Source organism: Malus sylvestris, chromosome 4 (assembly GCF_916048215.2).
Source record: "Malus sylvestris chromosome 4, drMalSylv7.2, whole genome shotgun sequence".
NCBI classification, from domain to species: domain Eukaryota; kingdom Viridiplantae; phylum Streptophyta; class Magnoliopsida; order Rosales; family Rosaceae; genus Malus; species Malus sylvestris.
Genome location: NC_062263.1, coordinates 27027155 through 27036337, shown reverse-complemented (window position 1 = coordinate 27036337; position 9183 = coordinate 27027155). Strand labels below are relative to the sequence as shown.

General features: G+C 37.5%; 1 long non-coding RNA gene across 1 annotated transcript; it reads right to left on the bottom strand.

Moving 5' to 3' along the window:
* Positions 1-3777: 3777 nt before the first annotated feature.
* LOC126617985 (uncharacterized) lies at positions 3778-7491 on the bottom strand. The gene is made up of 2 exons (XR_007621614.1): positions 6762-7491; positions 3778-4732 (listed from the first exon to the last, which is right to left on the bottom strand). It is a non-coding gene; the product is annotated as an uncharacterized LOC126617985 (long non-coding RNA).
* Between the last annotated feature and the right edge of the window lie 1692 nt (positions 7492-9183).

The window sequence follows — 9183 nt, the reverse complement described above, 5'->3', positions numbered from 1 at the left end:
TTATACAGATGTTTATGAAAAATAAGAAAAATAAGTCACATCATTAAAAAATAAATCCGACCTTCAGCTCAATAGGTCACGCCCATAATGCCATCACCACCGCAATTATGTATACTTTTTTTATCTTTTTTTGCTTTTTGCTTTTGCTTTTGTTTTTCTGCTTTACTTTTGTTTGTTCTGCTTTGCTTTTGCTTTTCCACTGCACTCTTTCTGTCTCTTCACCTGGCAGACAAAATGAATCATAATAATAGGAAGCTTATCTTTTTCTTTTCTTCTTTTCTCTTTTCCTTTTTCTTTTCACTTTCCACTGCACCTTTGTCTCTGCGCTTCGGATGAAAGCCTTTGCCGCCACCAACTACACCTCCACGCCAGCCGACGTGGCGAACTCGAACAACACCCTCGAAGCCACCATCGGCGACGTGGAAAATATCGAGAAGTTCTTCGGCGAGTATCTCATATCAGAGTAAAAGTAACTCAAACAATACCTCTCTTAGCATATTCTCTAGCTGCCTTAGTTTCCCATCAGCCTTCCCATGGTTGATTTTAGTAGAATCCTTGAAGTAGTTAAGAGAATTCTCCAGCTGGCGTAATCGAGTCTCCAGCTACGAAATTTGTGCACTGAGACCCTCCACCGCGTGCAACAGATTGCCAAAATGTTGGTTCATCTTTGGCTCAATCACCGAAATTAATGTCGAATCCTCGTAAGCCTGGACAACATATTTGCTTCCAGATTTTGCAAGGTTAAGGTAGTCCATAGAACTGCCACTCTGTCGTGCGGGGCGGAACTGACAGCTGGAAACGGAGTCGTTGTCGTCGTTATTGAATTGTTGAAGGTACGAAAGTTGAGAGAAATCCTCGGAGTGGGACTGAGAGAGTTCCATGATCTGCTTATCCATGAACTCCGTCGTCTTCATCGTGCTAGGAATTTTCTCTGAGATTTTTCGATGCTTTTCGTCATGTTTTGTGAGAATCCAAACAGTTGATTGTGTAGTACTTAGTGGCCCGATGGAGATGCCTACGGAGAAATGACCAGCGTTTGAAGCGGAGCCGCATAGGCTGATTCCTCTACTGTTCTTGATATGTCTGCTTTTGCTGCTGCTGCTGCTGGAGCTTTTGGAGGGCTAGGGTTTTGGCTCTGGTCCGTACTCCGAGAGAGGACTGCGGCGAAATGGAGACCTCCATCACGGCTACGCCGTCGAAAATTTTCGATTTCTTCATGTATTTCCCCATATCTCAGGCCTTTTCGGCCTCTCTACGTTTTCTTCGAAGTTGGAATTTGGAGAGAGATAGGTGATGACAACTGACGGAGGCGATATCTATCAGAGAGAAAGGAGAACGAGAGAGAGAGATTTGGATCTTTTCTGTTTCTGGGTTTTTGTGATTTTGCAAATTCACGGTGGAGGTGAAAATTTGAGAAAGAACTGACACAACTTTTTGTATCGTTTCCCACAGACGGCGCCAAATGTTGATGCATAAAACCGGAGGAGTCTTGGAACAACGTAAATCCGACCATGAGTCTGCAAGAAATGTAAAGAACACAAGATGTATCGTGGTTCACCCCAATGTTTGGGCTACGTCCACACTGATATTGTATTTCTCTGAAAGGATTGTGAGGGAGAGAGAGGGTGAGAGCTTTTGAGGGTGAGAGAGCTCTTCCCATGGCCTAAGAATTGGCCTCTCTTAATGAAGAGAGTGAGGGGTCATTTTATAGAATAAGGGCTCCTCACTTATTACATATTTGCCCCTTCATTTATTACATAATTACATTTGAGTCCCTCGAGTATTTATACGAGGTCTAAATACATAGACCCTAAGTATAGTACAAACATACATCGTCTTGGTTCCGTAAATTTAAAAGTGAAACATAGAGGTATACTTTATGAAACGAATATAACTCTTCGAAGCAGACAGTGGGGTAGTCACAATGACTAGAATGTTGGATATATGTCAACAATCTATGATAATTTATATATGATAATAAATAATAAATGCAATAGGAATTAACAGAATATAAACTAGAATACGAATTATAAAAACAGACAACTTGAAGATCGAGGCTAGCGTATCGCAATGTCCTTGAAACAGAAATTTCGTCCCTACTCTGTGCTTGTAGTTCTACGGACGTCTGCTTCACCAGGATTCAACGATCAAGTTAAAATTCCAGCACCGGAAAAATTTAACTTCTGGCGAATTTAGTGTGGTTCTCTCAGTAAGAAGGTTTAGGAATGTAGAGGATGAAGTTGATTGTTTTCTGTATTCTAAATGTCATGCAGATAGATGTATATATAGCAGATGGATGCCTATTTGCAACAGGTATGAGAATGGGGTGTGACTGTTGGGAGACATCTCTTCAGAGGGGTGCTTTGCTCTGTGTTCAGAAAGAACTCTCAGACTTCATCTGAAAGGATGAGTCTTTTCATAAAAAATAAATAAATAATTAAATTCGAATTTAATTAAAAATAATTAATTAAATCCAAAAAATAATTAATTAAATAATTTAATTATTAGAGCTTGGTTTAGGGTTTAGGTTTAGGCCCAATGCCCATCTTTTGATAATTAATTATATACTATTTATAATTAATTATATATTAATTACCAATTAATTAATACACCCCAAAGCCCAACCCCAAGGGTGAGCCCAATTTTAGTCTCTATGCCTGTTACTCCAATCACTTTTTATAAAGGACAAAACCTTATAAAGTGATAAAAACTTTTGGAATGGCCAATGTGGGACAACATTTTTTTTACTCAAACTACTCAAATTTCCAACATAGAACATATGTACTATTTTTTACTCACACGAGTTTAATCCTCCTCTTTGCACTCTATAGTAATTTAAAGTAAAATACCGTTTGTATCAAAATTTCGATTAATTTTCCTCTTCCTCTAGCTAGCTAGCTAGTTTGCATCGCCACCATTCATCAAGGCTTTAAGGTAAATCTTATCCAGATTTTGCAAGCATACAATTAAAGGAAAACTAATGAAAATGACTTGAAAACTTTGAGTTTTAATGATAAGGATAAAATAAAGGGTAAAGTGAATAGTATCAGGATTGACTTTTTAGTGTAAAAATGTGGTTTTTCGTTAAAGTGAACAGTACCGGGTGCTTTTCGTTAAAGTTCCCTACAATTAAAGGACTAATAAAGAATGTATGACCAATGGAAAATCGTACTATTCATAGAGATATAATCAATATCATGTAATTTCATGATAGCTGGTCGCTCAAATGGTCCAAACAATTTGAGCTCAGGAGGGTACGGAGGTCCAAGACATAGCCTTCAAGTTCGGTTTTACCATTTAAATTGCAACACCTGTTCCAACTTGGCATGCAACGTGTCGTTTTCTGGATGGGTACCTGATTCTGACATGGATAATGAATGTGCCAAATTAGCCTGCGCTGCTCACTTGCAGCCAAGTGACATGTCGCCGTCGGACCAAATCATCAAATAATGCCCGCATATTCTTCTGCATTATTTTTCTCATATTCTTTCATCATCCTGGTTTCTATCGATTGACGGACCTTGATCAGGTCACATATGCAAACAGTTACATCAATTTTGGCTTATGCCTCAGCATTATTTGACATATATAGCTGATTTTATCAGTTGTAAAGTTTTTATTTTTTTTAGAAAAATCAGTTTGGAAACTCAGCTGTATTTCTGCATACTTTCTTCCATATTCAAGAACATATATATATTTATATATATCAAATCACTTTCAATTCTAATATTTGCATACCTCTCAAGAGTTAAATATCAGAGTGTGTAACGAACAAGATTACAAAATAATAAGAATATTATTAAACAAACGAGAATGCCAAAACGGCTACAAAACCCTAAGAGGCTACATTGTTACTAGCTTATTATTCATGCTAAACTACAAGCTATATTGAGCAAAACCTAAGAAACCCTAACTCGGATGGGGTAGGCCCAATTCCTAAACTAACCCCAAATACTAAAATAAACCTAAATATTAATATTTTCCAACACCCCCCATCAAACTCATGGCGGATACGACATGAGTTTGCAAACAAGCAGATGTGGATTGGCTCCGTTAGGCGGATTGACAGTCATGCAAACTTGACTTGATTTGATTCTTGATTCTTGACTTAACTTGATTCTTGATTCTTGATTGCAAACTGGCAAACTGATTCTTGATTCTTGCTGGCAAACTGATTCTTGATTCTTGCTGGCAAACTGATTCTGGTTCCAACTAGCTAGAGTTGAGAGTATGGAAAGAACCCGTCACTAAACGAACGAGATTTCCATATCTCAATTGTACGAACAAATGAACAACACCAACAACTTGTGTGGGCCTTCAAACAAAAAGCCAACGTTTTTTCTTTTCTAATTTTTTCTCTCTTTTTTTTTTCTCCCCTGGAACTTTTTCGAATGCTTTCCTTCATCAAACCTAATTTTTTTTTTCTTGCATTGAACCAATCTTCCCCTAGAACAATAGCAACAATACATGGGCCCCAAAACCTCAAAACAACCATTTTTTTTTCTTTGCCCGTGTGGGCCTCAAACGAACAACCAAATTTTTTTTTCCTTTTTTTTCTTTGCCTTCTTCCTTCTCTGCGTCCTTCTTCCACGCATACAAACTTATTTGCGATGAAGCTGCAAACGGTCAGATTTGTGCAGGGATTCAGATGGTGGTTGTGCAAGGCAAAGACGAAGTCGATCCAAGCGATTCTTAGGTCTGGGCTTCGTAAAAAATTGTAAGGGTGGTCGATCTGGTGCAGAACGGTGCGGGATGCGGATTAGATGTAGAAGTATGGGACAAGAACAAACGACAAATAATATGAGCAACGAATCTAAACTGGAAAAAAACACAGCAGAAGACGACAATCTACGAACAAATTGACATCAAACTGATAACCAACAAATAGACAAACAAAACTAATTCAAACAAATTGATACCCATCATGAGCAGAATAAATCCCAAAGGATCAAGCCTGCTCTGATACCAAGTTGAATATCAGAGTGCTCAACGAACAAGATTACAAAATAATAAGAATATTATTAAACAAACGAGAATGCAAAACGGCTACAAAACCCTAAGAGGCTACATTGTTACTAGCCTATTATTCATGCTAAACTACAAGCTATATTTATTGAGAGCAAAACCTAAGAAACCCTAACTCGGATGAGGTAGGCCCAATTCCTAAACTAACCCAAAATACTAAAATAAACCTAAATATTAATATTTTCCAACATCAAGTTCAATTGAGTTGTATTTCTCGTATGCCAATATTTTTGTGAATGTCTATGTGAATTTGTACATTTAACGTTTAAGATTAGGTTGTCATCGTAAGTTTTTTTATTTGTAAAAGGAGCTAACACTTAATTATTTCATGCACAATGTATAAAACAAAATATTATGGACATCTACATTGAAGATAGTGTTCCATTTTCATTGGTAAGAACGGTTTCCATTATTCTTTTATGTCTTTGTGTTGATTCATTAATCCTCTTGTGTTTCTTGATTCATATGACATTCAAAAAATTTGTTTATTGAATTTGAGCGCATGACTGAAACCACACATTTGATCCATTTAGTTATATATATATTTTTTAATACAAGTGATATCTTGCTTTTAATTAAGAGATTTTTTATTAGCACCCCATATTTTGTTGACTATACATTAAATTGCTCATAAAATGACTATTTAAGCCCTAAAATGTTCTAAAAATTAAAAAGAAGATTCTAAATGAACCCCAAGTTCTTTCTTTAAGTCATGCCTAAAATTTACTTCTACGCTCTCACATAAGCAATATGACTATTTTTCCTGAAAAGAATGAACAGGTTTTCCATAAAAGTTTAAAAACTCAATGTGAAACTCCATCACTTCAATATTATATACATACAATTGCAAGACTTAAACCCTTTTGCCCTCGAGTCAGTTTGGATGAGGCTTGTGTCATTTCGTCTTTGCTTTAATGAAAACCCATTTCAACTAAAAGAAAAATTGAAGTATGAGAATTGAAAATAAAACTGGAGGAAACAAGTTTGTGAAGACGAATACGCGGGTTTGATGTGGGGTGTATATGAGGAGTTTAGGGTGTGAGGGTAGCTTGGGAAAGAATGCGGGGTGTATTAAGATATTTTTTAATTTAAAATGTAGATGTGGGGTGTTTTTAGTACATGAGGTGTAATCAACAAAATATGGGGTGCCAATAAAACAAATTACACTTTACCACCGCAGGTTTGAGGTCCATTTCAACCTCATACAACATCTTCAAAACATTTCACTTTCATACCTCAAGCACTATTTTATTTCAATATAATACATCCGTTACATTTTCTATCCATTGATCCGTTAAGAGCTGACGTGGCTGCCACATGGTAAAAAAAATAATTTTGTACATTAAAAATATTATAATAATTTACCCTATAAAAAAAATATATATCTGAAAACCCAGAAACCCATTCCCCTGACCCCGACCACCTCCCTCCCCTCCACTCTCTTCACCTCCCCTCCCATCCAAAAACCCACCCCATCCCACCATATTTATGAACTAACAGGAAAATGATTTCAGAGTTGAATAAAAAGCTCAACTTCGTTTTGAGCTTCTCTTACCAATGTTACAAATAAAACGGGTAAAATAAACCTTAGAACCCTAATCAAATCAATTCCAAACTCTTATATGAAAATTTGAGGGATTGCAAACACCAATTCAATCACCAATCGAGACTAAAATGCATAAACTTCAACAAATCCAATTACAGAGAGAGAGAGAGAGAGAGAGAGAGAGTTGAACCTTGCATTGGCGAGCATTGTTGTGATTAAGCCACTATAGGAGGCAATCCTGGTGTACAAACTTGATGCTTCTGCTACAAGCACTCATGTACCGTAGCGGGTTATCAGCGTCGCCCATGTTTTTACAAATCCGGCACATGTCCTCCTCCTCTTCCTCATCGTTGTACTTGACCGTCGTCGCGGTGGTGCTCGCTTCGTTCTCTTGAGATGACGACGTCTTGACAGTGTCAGTTGGGACATCCCGGTCAGCGGATGGTGGTGGGGCTAGGGCGATCTCCATGGGCTGGGTCAGATCAGGTCAAGGGTGGGTCGGAGTCCGCGTTGGGTATTGCCGATCGATCCTCGGTGGGGGCGTTTCAAAAGATGATGAAAGATGGGTGGGTTTTTAGGTTGTGGGGGAGGTGGGGGTGGGGTGGGGTGGGTTTTTGGATGGAAGCGGAGGTGAAGAGAGTGGAGGAGAGGGAGGTGATCGGGGGAATGGGTTTCTGGGTTTTAAGTTTTATTTTTATTTTATTTTTAATAGGTTAAATTATTATAATATTTAATGTATAAAAAATTATTTTTTTGCCGGCATAAATTTGTTAGCCACGTGGCGCAAATATGGCAGTCATGCCAACTTTTAACGGATCAATAGATGGAAAATGTAATGGATGTATTATATTGAAATAAAATAGTACTTGAGGTATGAAAGTGAAATGTTTTAAAGATGTTGTATGAGATTTTAATAAACCTCAAACCTGAGATGGTAAAGTGTAATTTACCCTTTAATTAAACTAACTGCAATTTTAACTCAAATGTATATAATACAAACACATGCGCTTTAATAAATGCGATGACGCGCACCCTTAAGTTAAAAGATTCAAGTTTGGATATGGATTTCAGTTAAACAAAATTTGATTGAACCTAATTGCAATGTGTACCTCTATATTCCACACGAGAAAGAAATCATATAAGTTAAGGATTTGCCAACACCACATATGTGAGGGCAGCAGTAAACTACAAAATAGAGGAAGCACTTTGGAGTTGTCAAAGTCCACAACCACTCCATAAAGGAAGGCCCCAACAACATTGGACGCACTTGGAGTTGGCCCCCAAACCCAAAGTAAGAGGACAAAATGTGTGTCAAACAAGCCTTTTTTGGCTGGGGACCCTGCAGCTGCAGGTGCACTGCAGACACTTTGTTTTGTGGTGCTCTCCATAAAATTAGATAAGTGGCAACTCGTGGCACAACCTATGAGCATTGAGCACACACAAGCATTATCCATCTCTAATCTTCTGATTCTTTGTCTTGTGACAAAGTTGACCATTAATATCACATTACCAAAGTTTTTGGGGACCCTGTTGTTATTTTGCCGCACGTGGCCTCTTGGTGGCAAAAGAAAAGGACCTCTAGGGTTTTGCTGTGCTCTGCTGCTTCACTTGTTCCCAACCATTATTTACTGATGTAGGTCTTGGTTGGCATTTCGTATAGAAAAACTCTTAGTTGGGATAAGGATTCAAAAGTAAAATGTTACGGCGGATCCAAGAAACTTTCATGTTAGAAAAGATGTTCAAACACCATTTTCTCCATTTCTGCCAAACAATCTTAATAACTCACGTAACTCAACCTTTCTTTTTGAATTACTTAACCCTTTTAAGATTTTTGTAAAACAGCTTATCCTCGTGACATGTGCAATTAAAGTGAGCTTTCATGAAATTTCTGGAACATCATAGGTAGCAAAAAGGGGTAGTAACAACGGCTATTGTCAATTAATAGCTTTTTGCTACCTATGCTACCACTTATTGTCAATCACAATTAATGTAGATCCACCACTAATTGTTATTGTGATTGTTTATAACAAACCGTGCTACCAAACAAAGAAAATAGCAGTACAGAAATACTGAAGATTGTCTTTAAATTCTTAACTTTAGAGAACTAAACAAGTTGTCCCAATGAAACCTTTTGACATTAACACTAAACTTTCGATATTATAAACATAAATACATCTGAATGATTTTGTTTTTATCTTGAAAGGAAATGGAAGCATTGAAAACTCTCGTGTTTTTCTCCAACTTTATCGTCACTTCCTCTAAGTTTTGGGGTGAGCAACTTATGTCAACTATCTCCATCAGACCACCATGAAATGAAAGCATTCGCCAAGAAAAAGCAGCAGTTCCGCAAGTTTCAAACAGTCAAAACTCTAGGAATTTCAATTTTCCAAATCAGAGTGACTTGTTTGCCAGATCAAATTGGACGAAATCGAATTGGGAGAACTAGTCTTGAGTACTTGGACGAAATCGAAAATTAAACGGAGTCTGCCTAATACTTCAATTAAATTAGACCTGCACACATGTATTTCCTGCTCCTCGATTAATTAGGCCTGCTTTTCTCTTCCTCTTAACTTCCTCCAAATTGTGGGGTGAGCAAAATATGACAACTTTCT